The sequence below is a fragment of the Mus musculus genome, chromosome 12 (assembly GCF_000001635.26).
Source record: "Mus musculus strain C57BL/6J chromosome 12, GRCm38.p6 C57BL/6J".
In the NCBI taxonomy this organism is placed as follows: domain Eukaryota; kingdom Metazoa; phylum Chordata; class Mammalia; order Rodentia; family Muridae; genus Mus; species Mus musculus.
Window position 1 is genome coordinate 17,693,291 of NC_000078.6, and position 17,499 is coordinate 17,710,789.

General features: G+C 48.3%; 1 protein-coding gene across 8 annotated transcripts in view; it reads left to right on the plus strand.

The window, feature by feature from the left end:
- Nucleotides 1–17,499, plus strand: part of Hpcal1 (hippocalcin-like 1) — a 101,195-nt gene that overhangs the window by 2,541 nt on the left and 81,155 nt on the right. For 2 of the 8 annotated variants that reach the window (XM_030246818.1, XM_030246813.1), the window contains exon 2: nt 2,855–2,902. The exons of 4 other annotated variants lie outside the window; for them this stretch is intronic. The gene's annotated coding sequence lies outside the window, so the exon portion shown is untranslated. 2 more of the 8 variants (XM_030246815.1, XM_030246814.1) reach the window with 2 other exon arrangements.

Consider the following 17,499-nt stretch of genomic DNA (forward strand, 5'->3'; position numbering starts at 1 on the left):
CCCTAGGTGGTACATAGCTGTAAATGTGTCATAATAGACCAGGAGCCATGACTTTGGGAATGGATGTCTGGAAAGCTGTTAGCTTTTGGAGAGACTAGAGCAAGTGGACAGCCCAGAGGAACAGGGGTTTGCCCAAACTGGCCAAATACTCAAAACCAATGGTATGCTGAGAGGGGAGATTGAGAGGGAGGGAAGGAGACAGGGAGAGGCAGGGAGAGGGAGGGGGAGGGGAGAGGGGAGAGGGAAATTGTTTTAGACTTCAGGTACAAGGCTATGCAGAATCAGAAATTTCCATGCAGGGGAAAGGGAATGGGTTCAGGCCCGCTTGCTGGGCCAGCTCCATTTTCTAAGGAGGGCTGTGTTCTTCTGCTAGGTGGTCGACTTGTACCTCTTAGCCTTGGAACTCAGTCCTCAGAATCTCAAGGGTTGCCTTTCTCATCCAGTTCCATACTGACCAGACAGCAGGATACTTTCATATGCCTTCCTCCCAAGCTCCTTCTAAGACGTTAGATTGTGCCTTATAAATGGTGAAACTCTTGAGTTTGCCTACAACCCAGCGATAATCCCAGACCCTCATGGGGAGCCCCAGCTTTTGTTTGGCAGCTCTGTTCTTTATCTAGGTTGGGATCTGGTTTGTATTAGACCACTTGCATTCCAGCAAATCCCAAACCATGCTTGTTTGATGTGTGGGATGCTGGCCCAGGCTTGTTGGGGGATTATGTATGTTTTTTGAGTGTTTGTCAGGGCCTGATGTTATTGTGCTTGGGAATGGAGGCCCTGGGTGGAGTTAGGATGAGCTGACACTTAGAGATTTTAACTGTGCTCTGCTTTGAGGCTCCCCACTCCAACCTACAGTCTTTGGGACTTCTTCAGGGTAGCTGTGTATCCGTAAATCCCACATCGTTTGTGTAGCTAGCTCTTTGGGGGTTGGGTTCTTACTCTGTGGAGGATGTAATATATGGAGATATTGGGATGGGCTGAGGGGCTCCCTTAGTGCCTCTTACTCTATGTAGGGAAGGATAATGTTCCCTTCCATCACTTTTTACCAAAGAACAAAACTTGGCAGGCCAGGCTCTCATGGAGCAGAGCAGGTTTTAATATATAGCTTCAGGTAATCAATATAGTTTGACAGGTGGGACATTTCTTAGGTGCTGTTGAGCAAAGTGTGAGGCTAAAGAAATTTTACACATACACACACACACACACACACACACACACAAACACAGGAGAGCCCTACTTTGACCATGTAGGTTCATGTAAAAATAAATTTCCAAGGCAAAGCTCGACACCTCTGCATTTATGAGCCATGACTAACTGAAGCCTCCCTTCTCCAGCCTCTCCTTCTGCCACCCCAGGGCAGGTGATAGGGCTTCTTAGAGCTCAGTTCCTTTACCTTAACAAACCCAACACACCCTGGCACCTGCTAACCTCATGTGCTTGCCTGCTTCTGTATCTGTTTCTTTGTGGTGTTTTAGGTACAGCCTAAGTTGGCAAGCAGCCAGGAGCCTGGGGGTGGAGGTGTCAGCTCAGCTCTACCTGTCCTCAGTCCTCAGTCCACAGTGTTCTCCAGGAGCCAGCAATGGGTCTGTGACTAAGAAAGCTCAAGACTGGTAATCACACCATGGTGAAGAGCCTGTGATCCTAAAGAAAGGAAGAAAAGGGTGGGGATGTAGCTCTGTGTTAGGTCATTTGCCTGGCACGCATGAGGCTCCAGGCCCAACCCCCTAGTACTGCCAGTTACATTTAAAATGGAAGCAGGTGGGGGAGGGGAACTCAACACAGCTTTGGTGGATTTTGCTTCAGTATCTTTGGGTCTCCATTGAAACCATCCATTGCTCTAAGTCTGCTTCAGTCAACGACGAGTCCCTCAGTAGAAGTAGTATAGGCAGTACACCTGCCAGGTCCTCCAAACTGTCGGTGACACACAGCTGTCCTGTCGCCTCCTTGGCTGCAGCCCTGGCCCCATGTTCTGGGATGGGATATGGGGTTCATGATGCCCGTCCCAGCAGGTCCAAAACTCTGTGTGTTGGCCACATCGTCTACCCGTCACATCTAGACAACATCTGGGTCTCATTTTCCATCCCTTATTGCACCTGGTGAATGTTCAAAGTGAATCTGAAGTGCTGACCTGTTCTTCCCAGTCAGAACTTCCTCCTCCTCCTCCTCCCATGTAACTTGGCTTGTGGTTCTGTCACTGCAGCCCTGTCACCAGCAACTCAGTGTAGAAGGTGCACATTTGGTCACCTTGTTCTCCCCCCCCCCCACACACACACACACAAACACACTTGGGTTTGACCTCTCTCAGTGAGTGCTATTTCCCACACTTCCTGTATCACCCAGTCAGGCTTTGGGCAAGCTAGACCTGGGCTTTTCTACTGCTGGTGCAAAAGCTAAGGGCTTGAGCTGAGGATGGGGTGGGAAAATCATCAGAAAGCCTTTGGAGCTCAAGAGACATATGTAAGGGAGCCCCTGTCCCGGAGCAAGGGGGCTTCTGGAGGAAATGCCCTACTTGGGAGAGGAATGTAGAGTGGAGGGCTGGGTGGCTCCCACCTCTCTCTAGCCTCTTCCTCCAGAATTTTGTAACTACAAGATTCCTACCTCTGAAATGATATATGTAACTCAGATAAAGTTATGCCTACTTGGTGTACAGTTCAATGGGGTTGTTTTTGTTTTGTCAGTTCACAGTTATATAACCATGGCCATCCTCTGGCAAGGGCCCCTTGAATCTTTCTGAATGATGCTTCATCTTCATGGGCAGCCACCGCCTGTCTCAAGCTCCATCCCACACAGCCGCTTGTGGTCTGATTCTATAACTCTCTCTCTCTCTCTCTCTCTCTCTCCTTCCCCTTCCTAGGTTTGAGTCAAGGGATCTCTTCCTTGGATTCAACTTGGAGTCTACCAGGTAGAATTAGCTTTTCACCTCCATGTTGATGGAGAGACCTGGGCACTTGTCCCTGTTACTTCTGCATGGTGAGCTCTCTTACTGGTTTCCCTGGCCTGTCCCTGACATAGTGCTGGTACCCAAGGTTAACTCAGAGGATGTTAGCTGGGCTGACTGGAGTTGCTTTTATCATAGTTCTTTCTATCTAAATGGCCAATACCTAGCAGAGCATTGAGATTGTGTGTGCTTCAGATGATGTGGGGGCCTTGCTACCTGCACCATCTTACTTCATGAAGAACTTGGGAAGCAAATGGTATCTAACTTGTCATTTAGATGTAAAAGCTGAGAAGGCCCAGAGCAAAATCGCCTAAGACTATCTGCACTGGCAACTGATGAGCCAGGAACTGAGCCAACCCTTTCGTCCTGCTTTGGTTGTCACTTGGTGCTCAGCATTGCCTGGCCCGGGCAGATTCTCAATTTGACCTATACAGGACCTGTCATCAACCAAGGTAGCACCTTTCAGGGGAAGCGTGGTGGATGGTGTGTCTTCGTTCGCCTCCATGTCTGGTTCAGCTGGCAGAAGCGGCTGAATTACCCACATTTAGAGAGTTCTCTTGGGAAGTCAGTAGCGAGGGTGGGCATCCTTGCGGGGAGGGGGTGGTTGAGTGTCAGGGTGTGCTTTGATGCTTTGTGCATTTCAGAAGTAGTGTTCTTGCACTTGTGGGTACTAAGGCAGCTAGCGGAGGAAGATGCCCTATTTGACAGGTGCACCAGCAGAGGCACAAAATGGCCCATGTACCCCATGCAGATAGTGCTCAGACTTCAGGTCTCCAGAACACACCCTCAGGTCACAGGTTACTTCTTTCCCGGTGGTACAGGAAATCCTCATGGCAGAGCATGAGTATGATGCGGGACTTGGGGACTGGTCATAGTCCACGCTCTCGGATGTATTATCTGAGAGGGTTCTGGGCCCAGAGGAAAGGTGACAATTCTGTGATCACAGTCACTGGTTAAACCTCCTTGAACAGTAGCGTCTCTGTGACATTAGGTAATCCTTTTCAAATCAGGCTGAAGGGACTGGCAGATCTGTGTGTGAGGCTACTGCAATGGAGCTGGGAAGGGTCTGGGATTAGAGTTCAGAAGACTATCATTTTGGGTCTACTTTGTCTCGTGACTTCTGAGAGACCCTGCTCAGGCTTCCTTATCACCCAGAAGGGACCCTGATATTGGGGGCTGCCCAGATTAGTCTGCATGGTGCTTGTCAGACTCCATGAGGCTGGGCTTCCTGCCCCTTGCCCCAGGGAGTGCTTGGGAAGTGTGTGCTGCCTTCGGATGCTGGTGTCTTCTCAGGCTGAGGAGGACTACAGGGAATGTTTTCAGTCAGCCTCAGAGCAGTGTGCTCACAAGTTGTACCATGTTCCTCCTCCAGCAAGGGAATGCTCAGCTCTTTGCTTTCTCTCTGCATTTAAAGGATGCTTCCTGGAAGCAGAGCCGATGGCAGTCCTCACCTCTCCCTGGCACTTCCACACTTTCCGTTTGCCTCCCTCTAATTCGTTTTTTTTGGGGGGAGGGGGGTTGGACAGAGAACCTCTTAAAAGCCAATCATTTCCAGTATCATGCAGGTTTTGGTTTTTGTTGTTGTTGTTTCTATTTACCAAGGGGGACTGTTAATAGATGCTCCTGGCCAACTGAATGTTGTCCAGCCTGGGGTCCAAGGAGAGCTTTTCCACACAACCCCTGCCCAAATTTAGCTGGGTAGAGATACACTTTGTTAAAAACCCTTCCACAGTGCCCATGTGGGTCCCACATTTGGTGGCACAGCCTGTACAGTGGCATGGCCACAGCCTCCAAGTGGGGTATGTGACCTGTGGCTGCTGTCTTGGTTCCAGTGAGTTTAGAAACAAGCCTTTCTGGGACACACCCACGTCAGCACTCTGGGCTGTCTGGAGGATGCCACTGCCTTCATCCTGAAGGCATGGATGGATGAAGGATTACTACCTGTCCCCTATCTGTACCTAATGCCATTCTGTTGCTGAATCTAAATGTTCCCCTAGCCTCACTGTTGGCTGAGAACTTGTGGTTTGTGAATGTCAGTGAGACTGGGCCAGGGGAAGGAAAGCGCAGAGGAGGCATTTCAGGGCCTCTCAGCCAGGGAATCCCTGCAAGGCATATAAGGGGTTCCCTATTGCCTGAGCTCCCTCGCATAGCTTGTCTTGGGAGAAGTTACTGGCTCCCTAGGAAACTATGTCACCAGGGTCACCATCAACGTCAGTCAGTCATCACTGGTCACCATTACCATAATCACCATTATGATTACCATCACCACCGTCATCATCATTATCACAGTCACCACAATCTCCTCCATCACCACCACCATCATTATCATCGTTGTCGTCACCATCATCACCTCGTCTCAGCACTGGTTTGGCCTTTGGGTCATTATATCACATGGCACACTCATGCCACGTGCCCTACAGTCTTCCGTGATTAGGGGTAGTAGTTATGAGGGGACCTTGGGCAGGATGGCTGTGGGCATAGTTAGCTTGATGGAGCGTGATTCTGAAAATGGCTCCAGGAGAGTTACAGATCTGGAAGCTTCTGGAAAAAATAAATCTCACCCACTCTTTCAGGCAGTGTTATCTGGTCTGTGGTATTCTCTAAGCCCCTTTAGAGAGCCCAACTAAACTGCTTGGGTGTTGTTTGCCCACCTGTCCTAGGGCAGTGAAGTTGGAACCCTGTATATTTCTCCTGCTTGACGCTCCCTTACTAGTGTAGAGTCAGGAGCACAATGGCTGCCCAGGTGTGTGCTGGAACATTCTCCACTTGCTCATCTTTAGGATGATGATGGTGGCATTGAATTATTTAAGATCTCCACAGCTTGCCTGAGGGCTTGGTCTGTAGGCTCATGTGGCCAGGCCAGTGTAATGCTGGCATCTCCTTTGTATGTCTCTGCTCCGTGTGCGCTTGTTCTGGGCATTTGTTTAAACAGTTTAAACAGTGGTGACCCCTATCCTGCTAACGTCTGGCTTCGACTTTGCATGGGGAAGGCTCTCTCTAGCTTTCAGGCCCCCTCATCTGTCAGATGGGGTTCAGAGCTGGATGACTTCCAAATCCTCTGTCAGTAACACAATCCAGGAAAAAAATGGTTAAAAAATGCAAACTTGTGTGGTAAGACGTATCCAATGAAGAGCACACTGAGAAAACGTATGTAGCCAGACTGACTGTGGTGGTGGGGGGGGGGGGGAGAAAAGAAAGAAAAAGAAATTAAGGAAGATCCTCTCTTAGAAAATACAGACACCTTGGCAACTGCTGTATTGCAGAATGTGATAGGAGGAGGGGACCCAAGCCTGGAGTGCAGACCAGACAGAAGCAGAGAGGGGAGGGGTAAAGCCTGGGAACTGGGCCTGGGGCTTTCTTTCATCTGCCCAGGCCACCATTCAGTCTCTGCTTTGTTGTATAGGATAAGGAAGGAGGGGCTCCTGGGAAGGAGGTAGGAGAGACCCTCACCCACAGTGGGAGTCTGGCAAAGGTTGGTAGGTGAGCCCAGCCTTTGGACTCTGGATTCAGGCTCTGGACTCAGTGCCTTATTTAGCCTTAGCTGTGTACTTAGCTGTGTACTGTTCTTACAGGGTGCTCTAGTAAGCAGCCACAGGTCACATACCCCACTTGGAGGTCGTGGCCATGCCACTGTCCAGGCTGTTGCACCAAATATGGGACCCACGTGGGCACTGTGGAAGGGTTTTTAACAAAGTGTTTCTCTACTCAGCTACATTTGGGCAGGGGTAAGGCCATGGGTGAGGGTGCCATCCTCATTATAATGACGGGTTTGTGTTCTTGGGAGGGTCTGTGTTGGTGACCTAAGAGCCCGGGAGATGGTGCTTCCCAGTTTGATTAATTGTAAATTAGGAGACGTCAGCTCTGTGAAGTGTTGCACAGGATGAGCAATCATATTATTTTTTTAGACCAGAGTGTACTTAGTGATGTAAAGTACTGACCAGATTCTGCTTCAGATTGGTCTTGTGAGAGGATTCCTATGAATTCTTTTAAAATTAGCACATAGTTGGATAGTAGGAGTGGGTTCCTGGGGTTGGACACTGGGAGTTTAAGCATTTCCTAAGTATGGGGTTGGGAACAAAAATATACAATTATACAGACAGCTTCATTTTACTGATGTTTGAGAGAGGGAAGCCAAAGGAGACTACAGGAAGGAATAGGCTAAACTGCAAGGTCTTGAGTTTGGCTGGGAACTGATTTCTCTTCCCTGCAACGTTGTATCTCTGTGAGTTTTAACTTTTCCAATAGGCATGGGTGATTTTTGTAATTCGAAAGACCAACAGCCTGGAGAGATGGCTCAGCAGTTAAAAGCACTGATCTAAGTTCGTTCGGTTCTCAGCACCCACATGGTGCTGAGACTTCAGTTCCAGGGGACCCCATGCTCTCTTTGACCTCCATGGGCATAGACATGCAAGAAGGCAAACAGGAAGAAAAAGGAAGGGAGGTTAGTTGGCTTTTAGAGCAAGCCTGACCCCAGCATCCCTAGCTTGCTCCCTTTAATCTGTTTACCCAGCTTCCCGCCTATCCCCAGACTGTCTGGAACCCACAACTTCCATACTTGTGACTGTATGAATTAATGGAAATGTATCATAAACACACCATTAGAGTTTGGTAACTCAATCTAAACTCAATATTGAGTAAAATGCATTAGGCTGGATATAAGGAAACAATGTCCATAGTCCTCCAAGAAATCCACCTTGTCACTGTGGCCCGGGGCAGTTTGTTCCCGATCCACAGTACATTTCTGCTTTGTTTATTTGAATTTGGACATTCACTTGTCTCTTGATCTGAACAAAGCTTCCTGGCTCCCGCTGCTTTCACTTGGAGTATTATTAAAAAAAAATTTTACTTAGTGTGCACTGTGTATGCCCGTGTGTGTATGTGTGTGCATTTGGGGGGTCAGAGGACAAGTTGCCAGGGTTGGTTGTTTCTGTCCACCATGTGAGGTCAAGGCATCAAATTCAGGTTGTTTGGCTCTGCAGCAGGCACCTGTATCTGCCGAGCCATTTTGGCAGCCCTCACTTGGGGCCCTTTGAAGCCCAGGGGCCAGTGGTCTCAGTATTCTCATTGTCCTTCCTGTCTGTCTGTCCATCTGACTGGCTGGCTAATGTGTCCAGTTTCACTTTTGAGAGTAACCTTTTGTGTTCCTGTCCAGCCATTCCCTCGGGACCTGGAGGTAGGACTTGCTGACATTCCTCTGTGGGAACCAGAGGGTTCCTGACATGAATCCTTCATCTTCTTCTTTGAGTCGGATGCTGTGGGCTGATGTTGGCTGGGCTGTATTTATCTGCTGGCTGGGAATGGGGCCATCTCAACCCTCATTAGGGTCAGACCATTTTTGGTGGCATCCCTCCAGAGGCTGTTATTCCCTGTAGTTTTTCTGCCGGAGTCCAGGCTATTGAGTCAGCAGTGGAAAGTTAAGAAGATGAGGTAGCCATCAGAGAAATGGGCTAATATCAAAGATTAATTTTAGGGCGGGTAAGGAGAGAGGCTCTGCAAGCTGGGCTATCTCCAGGCTAGTAGTATTGCTGTGCCCTGTGGGAAGCCCACAGTTGCCTTTCCTTCCAGTGGCTCAGTGGCTGCTTATTGTTCCTGGGATTAGATGTGTGTTGAAGCACAACTTTATGGCCTATTTTCTGTATTTATGACATGGAGAAAGAAACTTGCAATTGTCAGCAAAATGCCATTGAGTTGGTATGTAACTTTAAGGCTTTCATTGTAAGGATGCCAAATTAAAAAGGAAAAGGAAAAGGAAAGAACAGGGCTCTAGTGTTCAGACGTTGTTCTTCCTGATGCTGGGTTCTCTGGCAATTCTAGGATCCAGCACCAAGGCAGGAAGCCTGCTTGCCTGTCACTGAAGACAGGTATGTTGCTATGGAGATCAGGTATGCCACCTTTGTTTCCTGGGTACCTCAGTCATCCTAGAAATGGACTAACCCCCACCTTACATGGTGTTTCTAAAGGAACGCGTATGCATTGACTTTCTCTAAGCAGAGCTCAGCTGGTTTATTTCACTCACAGCATGATTTCTGACGTCATTTGCCTTTAACCCTCCTCTGTTTAATTATTAATATCTCCCCTTCCCTGCCAGAAACACTTAAATGTATTGAGACTATATATTGAAAGCAACAAGACTTTTAAACCTTTTACCAAAGCTAGGAAGCTCGTTTAGCACGAGTTCCCTGTAGAACTCAGCAAGTGAGTTCAGCCAGTATGGGCTGTGTGCCCAGCCTTGACCCAGGGTCCGGGACGTCGTTAAAATTGGACTGCTGAGTTTGTGTTATGGCCACAGTCACTGCATTCTTAGTGTTCTATCACTAAATACCTGAGAGAAATAACTTAAAAGGCCCAGGAGTGGTGGCACATACCTTTAAACCCAGCATGTGGGAGGCAGAAACCAGTGGATCTCTGTAAGTTGAAGGCTACTCTAGTACACAGTACACAGTGAGTTTTGGGACAGCCAGGGCTACAGCCTGTCTCCAAACAAACAAGCCAAACACACACACACACACACACACACACACACACACACGCACACACACACAACCTTGGAAGGTCGAGAGGGGCCAGCAGATGGCTTAGCCTGTAGGACATTTGCTGCCAGGCCCAGCAGCCTGAGTTCCAACCCTAGGCTCTGCATGGTGGAAGGAGAGAGCCCGTTCCCAAAAGCTTCCTTCTGACCTCCCACAGGCAATAAAAATAAATGGATAAATTTAATATAAAAATTAGAGGTAGAGAGGTTTATTTGTGTTCCCTATTTCAGACGCTAGTCACTCGGCCCCCACGGTGTGACACAGGAAGTGTTGAGGTTGATGGGAAACAACTCGGGAGGAAGATGTCAGGGTCCCATTGTTTTGTTCTGGGCAGGCCCTTGATAACCTGATTTCCTTCCACTGGGTCCCACCTCTTGAGGGTTTCACCAAAGCCTTCAGTCCTGATTGAGGTTTGTCAGCCCCACCCAAACCTAGTCAAGGCTGGAAAGAGGGAATCTTAAACGAGGAAAGGCCTCCATCAGATTAGCCTGTCGGCATGTCTCTGGGCACAGTTTCTTGATGAATGATTGACACAGGAGGGCCAGTGCCACAGTGGGCAGTGCCACCTCTGGGCAGGTGGTCCTGGATTGTATAAGAAAGCCAACCGAACAAACCATGGAGAGCAACCCGGGAAGCAGTGCTCCTCCATGGCCTCTGCTTCGGTTCCTGCCTCTAGGTTTCTGCCCTGACTTCCCTCCGGGATGGAATGTGATCTTAGAATTCTAAGACGAGATAAACCCTCTCCTCTCCACGTTGCTTTACGTCCTGATGTTTTATCACAGCATTAGAAACCCTAGTTATGACAGAAACTGGTACCAAGAAAATGGAGTATTGCTATGATCAAACTGACCATGTGTTGGAGGAAGCATCGTGGAGATGTTTGCAAGTTTGGGTTGGAAATGCCATTGAATCCTCAGATCTTAATGGTCAGTTCTCTTGGGGGAGGGGGTAGGAAGATAAAAGTACTGAGAGTAGTGTAGGTGCTGGAGGCCTGGCTTGTGTACTTCCAGAGGACATAAATATTATCAGGGCTGTATTTAGTCAAATTTTGAATTAAGAATTTGTGGTTCTGGTCAGCTGGGGCTGAAGGATTGGCTGTGATGAACAAGAGACCAGGACCACTAAAGTGAAACTTTTGTTTTCCTGGGATGATCAATACCGGTCATCTGGGGTTAAAGAATCCGCCGTAGTGGATCATTGAGGAGAAATCTTCTGAGAAGTGTTTCCTCAGAGTCAGTATGTAGAAGCTGTAGTTAAGATGGGCCAAGGCTGTACTTTGTACTTGTAGCTGAACTTTGTAATGTTTGAGAGTCTCCCACTGGTTTTGATGGCATGAAGGGGTTATGAAGAGCAGCTGAGGCTTGGTACTGTGAGAGGCCATGGAAGGCCAATGGTACAGGTACAGCCTCAGTTGCAGTAGAAGCTCCAGGATTAAGGAGATCATGGAGAGAAGTTGTTACTTGGCACCATGTGGCAGGGTCAGAGTCCCTGAAGAGAGGCTGTTGGTGAAGGTACAGCCCAGGTGCAGTGAAACTCCAGAGTTTTGGAGATGCTAGTATCAAGGAATGACCACCAAGGACAGCAGCAGCTGTTGAGTGGAGCCAGCCTGAGTCTGTGACATGAGATGTGTATGCTGTGGGCAGCAAAGCCAAAGAGGTGGAACTGCACAAGGCCACAAGATCATTACTGAATCCCAGATGTCCGGCAGTGAACACTTTTGGACTTTCGTTTCCCTTTGATGTGAATGTAGCTGTCCCCTGGTTCTTCCTTCTTGGGCTAAGAAATCATCTAAATTGTTCTGATCTTTACAGGGGCTCTCAGTCAAGAGACTTTGGCTGTTTTGAGGTGACCAAACTTTTATTAAAGTATTGAAATTTTAAAGACGTATGGGACTTTTTAAAGTTGTATTATTTTTTTGTATTGCTATATTAACATATGCTCTTGGGGACAAATGAGAAAGGAAAAGATTGTAGTTGTAGTGAAGCATTATGTCAGGTTGACAAGTTGTCAGTTGTCCTGGTTGATTTTTGTTAACTCCATACAAACCTAGACATAGCTGAGAAGAGGGACTTTTAATTGAAAAAATGCCTAAGAGTGGCCTGGAGACAGGCTGATCTCTGTGAGCTGGAGGCTAGCCTGATCTACAGATAAGTGCCAGGACAGGAGCCTGGAGGAGCTAGAGAAAGGATGGAAGGAGCTGAAGGGGTTTGCAACCCCATAGGAGGAACAACAATATCAACCAACCAGATCCCCCAGAGCTCCCAGGGACTAAACCACCAACCAAGGAGTACACATGGAGGGACTCATGGCTCCAGCCGCATATGTAGCAGAGGATGGTCTTGTCGGACATCAATGGGAGGAGAGGCCCTGGGTCTTGTAAAGGCTAGATGCCACAGTGTAGGGGTATACCAGGGTGGGGAGGCGGGAGTGGGTGGGGGGACAGTGGGGGAACACCCTCATAGAAGCAGGAGGAAGGAGGTTGGAATCGGGAGTTTCTGAAAGGGGGGACCAGGAAAGGGGATAGCATCTGAAATGTAAATAAGGAAAATATCCAATTAAAAATGAAAAAATAAAAATAAAAATAAAAAGATGGGCCTATAGGCAAGTCTGTGGATAGGGTGTTTTCTTAGTGATTAATGTGAGAGGACCTAGGCCACTGTGGGCAGTGCTTCTCCTGGACAAGTAGTCCTGGACTGTATAATAAACCAGGCCGAGCAAGCCCTGAAGACTAAGCCAGTAGGCAGCATTTCTCTGTGGCCTCTGCTTGAGTTCCTGCCTTGGCTTCCCCTGATGATGGATTTTAACCTGTGAGTTCCCCAAGTTGCTTTGATCCTGGTGTTTAACCACAGCAATAGAAACCTAACTGAGACAATAGAAAACTAACTAAGCATATGGGCCTTTGGGGGATACTTAGTCCAAGCCATCGTAGCCGCAGGCTTTGTGATGGTAGTAGGGGCTTGGCTCCCTGTTGAAACTCTCTCCCTGTCCCTATGAGAAGAGTACCTGCCCTGCCAGGACGACCCAGCAGCTATGTGGTGGGGTGGTTGGGATTCATAGGCATCTCTTGTGTATTATCTGTCTGCTTGCTTATGACTGTTTTGCATACCTGGCAGTTCATGTCCACCCTGGGCCCTCCCCTTCTCAATTTCTCCATAGTCTTTTTTATCATAGTTTTCTTTCTTTTCTGCACATAGGTGCATATGTATATGAATGCATGTGTGCCATAGTGTGTGCAGAGGTTGGAAGACCTATAGGGGGGTTTTACTCATGGAACAATCTTGTCACACACTCCCCCCTCCCAACACATACACCCCATCAACCCAGATTTCTAAATGCAAGCCCGAGCCATCAGCTGTAGACAGACCGCTCTTGTGCTGTCTAGGTCTTCACATAGCGGTACTTCCCTGTCTCCTTTCCTTCATCCAGCTGGGGCACTGGCATCCTCCAATCCTCAGGGTCAACAATCCTTAGTCTGTGGTGTGCTGGAATCTGAGGTGGGCGCCTTCCTCGGCTCACCCGGGGCTCTCAGTCTTCTTCATGTGATTTGGGAACCATAGAGCTACTATGGCTTCTTGCAGATGATTGCCCAGCTCATGCATGGTCTTGGGTGGTGATCTTGAGGGTCTGTGTCCATGACAAGCATGGAGAACAATAAATGACTTTACTTGTGTGTCCCCCCCCCCCCCCCGCCCCCTTGTCTTCTGTTAAGATACGGACCATATACGGTACCTGCCAGTTGTCCTTATAGTCTGGAGGTGAAAAAGAGAGGATTGAAAGTCTGTATAACCAAAGAAAGGAAACAAACAAACAAAGAAACTAGTTATTAAGGTGTAATTCTTATACCACAGAAGCCATTGTTAAATTTATTTATTTATTTATTTATTTATTTATTTATTTATTGTAATTCTGTGGGGCTGGAGAGATGGCTCAGCTGTTAAGAGCACTTGTTGCTCTTACAGAGGACCTGAGTTTGATTCCCAGCACCTACATGGTGTCACACGACCATCAGCAACTTCCAGGACTCGTGTGATGCACATCCAAACACATAAAATCATAATTAAAAAAAAATGTGTGATTCTGCCACTTTTAGTATTCACATAAAGTTGAATACAAATGGATACAATCAGATTTCACAACACATCCATCACCCTGAGGAAGAAATCTCATAGGTATTACCTGCCACTTCCTAGTCTCTCTAGTCTTCCCTAGGCCTGCAAACCCATTGCATGTTTTGTTTCTGTGGATCTGCCAACTTTGGACACTGCAGGTAAACAGAACCATCAAACACGTGACCTTTTGTGTCTGGTTTCTTTTATTGAATACACTCCGGTGCTTCTTGTGTGCATGCGGTATCACATACAACTGCATACCGTGAGTTTACATGGCGCGTAACAACCCCCTGCAGGGGTATACTCTCCCCCACCTCTCTAGTTCCTTTATCTGGTGATGAACATTCGGGTTGTTTTCACTGTAGGTCACTATGAATAACATTGCTGGGGACATTTGCTTACAAGTCTCTGTGAACATAGGTTTCATTTCTCCCAGGCAATGTACCAGACTTCTGTTTCATAGTGAGCCTTCCACGAAGGCAGGCGGAAGGTGATCTTTGAGGTTGCTGGCTGCCTGGAAGGCTCAGCATGTGGGAATGTAAGTGCAGAAAGCCCTTCTACACAAGGCTAGGAAACAAAGCCTGACCTCAGTCTCTCCCCCAACCCCCCCACCCCCCAAAGCCAGGGAAGCCTGGGCATTTTAGCCAGGAGATGTTCAAGGTCAGTTAAATGGCCTCCCCATTCCAAAGAAAGCACCCAAATCCCAAAGCTTTCAGGGCATCTTATCTTGTCTGGATAGCTGCTATAATTTCTGGAAGTAGGGCAGCCTTTTTGTGACCATGAGACTGAAGTTCCTGGACCTAGGCCAGCATAACAGATAAACAAACTAGGTCTTTGATGGCCTCTTAAACTCTGAGCCCTGGAGCCTTGGCACAGGTGTAACATAGAGAAAACCCTCTTTTGTCTAAGCCACTGTTTGTAACCAAATGTGTTCTTCATGGATCAAATGCCCAACACAGGATGAAGCATTTCAAAGTCCCCCAGATAGATCACTGCCTGCTTGAGAGACTTTCTGGTCTCTTCTTTCTGTTACTGTTCTTCACTCAACAGGTCACCAGGATGAGGGGTTCCTCTGATAGATATAAAGGATGTTGATAATTACCATTTCGTTGTTCTGTGCCTTCATACATGCTGCTCCTCCTGCTGGGAACACCATCCCCCTCCGCCTGTCTGTGCTTGGCAGAGGGTCACTCATCCTTCAAGTGTTGTACTGAGAAATGGCGCAGAGGGTAGGAGTTCTTGCGAAAGCACGAGGACCTGAGCTTCAATTCTCAGAACTCACAAAAAAAGTCAGGAATGGTTGAGTGGTGGCACATGCCTTTAATCCCAGCACTCGAGAGGCAGAGGCAGGAGGATCTCTGTGAGTTCGAGGCCAGCCTAGTCTACAGGAGTTTCAGGTCAGCCAAGGCTACTGCACAGAGAAACCCTGTCTCCAAAAACAAACAACAGCAAAAAAAGCCAGGCATGGTTTGTAACTCCAGTGCTGCAGGTGAGGCAGGAGGTTCTCAGGAGCTAGCTGGCTGTCAGGTTCAGTGAGAGATCCTGACTCAAGAGAATACGGCAGCGTGTAATAATAGAGCAGGACACTAGACCTCTCTGGCCTCTGAATGCATTGGGTGCATGCATCTGAACACACACATTCCAATACACTGCTCATACAGATGCCCAGGCACACAGACACAGATTTAATAAAAGTGGACTGCACAGCTCCTCTTCCTTCTGGGATGCCCCATGTAGCTTGTAATCAACATGGCAGAGTGGCATTTTCAAAAGAAACTCATTCTCCCCAATAGGTGGAGTCCCCAAAGAGCAGGGTCTACACAGACCCTATTCTTCTTTCTGTCTGGCATCTGGTCTTGCCCAGGCCTCCCCATTCAGCCCCTGGGATGGATGGAGCTGGGGTGGATGGTAGCTGAGACTATTGCAGATGTTGGTGTCAAGTGCTCTCCCCTTCCTGCGCCTCCTTCTGATGTGCCTTACTTTATCAGGCATGAGCTACAGCAACAGTGATGGAGTCTACTGCCTGAGCTTCAAGTGCACTAGCCCTGGCAATGAATGATGCTTGTTTATCATACAAATAGGAGTGTCCAGTGCATGCCTAGGCTCCTTCCAGGCCCTTGGGACACACCAGTGGGAAAGTGTCCCTCTCCTCTCTAAGCTTCACCGTGGCTCCTTCAGAGACACTTTGGGCGTTTGCCCCTGTCTTTCTTGTCTTTTGTTTTACAGTAGGATCCAAGAACATGGTCTAAAGGATGGGCTTCAAGAGCCAGTGGGATGACTCTGTGGGTAAAGAGGCTTGCCACCAAGCCTGATTATCTGAGTTCAAACCACAGGACTCACATGGTGAGAGGAGAGAACTGACTCTTGCAAGTTGCCCTTGAAGTACCATGTGTGCCATGGCCTGCATATAAGCACATACATGTAATAAATAAAATACCGTTTTTTAAAAAGAGGGTGGGCTTCAAACCAATGGCCCTGTCATCTCAGGGAAAGGAAAGAATATTGAGCAAAATGAAGTTGAGGAAAGTCAGGGGAGAAATCCCGTTGTGCATCATGGCCTTTGCGAAGGACCAGCTACATCTTGCTAGTTTTGGAGTCTGTGTTGAGAACTCATGGGCCACAGGTGAAACCTAAAGATGTTGTTATGTAAAAGCCAATTAAAATTAATTAAATGCAAATACTGATTCATTGTAATGTTAATTTTAAGCCCTGGATCAATCAGAGGCTGTGGAAATGCCAAAGTTGTTAAGGCTGTGGTTGTCATGGTGACCGGCTGCACTGAGAGGGGCCCTGTGTAAAGTCCTTCTTGGGGTGGGGGCGGGGATTGCTCTGTGCTGACCTCTGCAGGGCAGGGCAGGGCAGGGCAGGGTTCTGTGATTCGGCCTGGGAGTCAGGAGACCTTATGAATCTCAAGAATCAATTCATCCAGAACTACCTGTTGGTTTCCTTGGGAGAGTAAGTCACTTCTCTTCTGCCTCGGTTTCTCCCAAGGGGCGTGCTGGCTTTTGACTCCCAGTGCCCCTCGCAGAGCATGAGGCCCTGAGTCTATTCCCAGAATCCATGTAAATAAGCTGGACTTGATGGCTTGTGGAGGCTGAGATGGGTCCATCCTCCGGGCTTGATAGTAAGCCAGCTTAGCTAACACTTGTTGAGTTCCAGGCAAGCAGGAGACCCTGTCTCATAAAACAGAGTGGACGGTGCCTGAGGAATGTGTCTAAGGTTGACCTCTGGCCGCCACGTGCACAACCGGTGCATGCACACATATGTGCACCTGCATACACATGCATACACCACAGAAATATTGAGGTTCAAAAGGTGATGTATCTGCACTCCCTGGGCTTCATGGTGGCAGTGCCATAGTAGGCACGGGGTCCCAGGTTTTATGGTTTCCTGTACTTGGGGTTTTTCCCAGCACCCACTTCTGCACTGGCTGTTCAGAGGGTGTTTGCAGGGACTTTCAGTTTATTGTCACGTTGGTTGGCTTTGCATGGAACAGTACTGGGCCTGGGACTGATTGCCTTGCTGTGTTTGGGAGAGCAGGGTGGCGGCGGCTTCCTGTGACTTTAAGGCATGCCGAGGTGCACAGCTGCGAGCTCATATTAAACACCTGCCCTAGGTGCGTCTGGCTCCCAGCCCTCTATCAGAGTCCTGCTTTCTCAGGCTCAACTGGGGCTAATTAGAGCCACTGCCGGCTGGCTTTGGGTCCACTTACTGGTTGTGTGAAGCAGGCCTGGCCTTTCCCCGTGCTCTGTGAGGGCAGCTGGGAAATGAAACAGCTGTTCGGGACTTCTAAATTATGTGGGAAGTAGACTTGTTCTGCTATGTAACCTGTGCAGTCTCTGAACTCGCCTGTTAAGTGCGGCTGTCTTTCAGGGCTCCGATACTAAAAGATGGTGGTCACCAGAGGCCCGAGCTGTGTCCC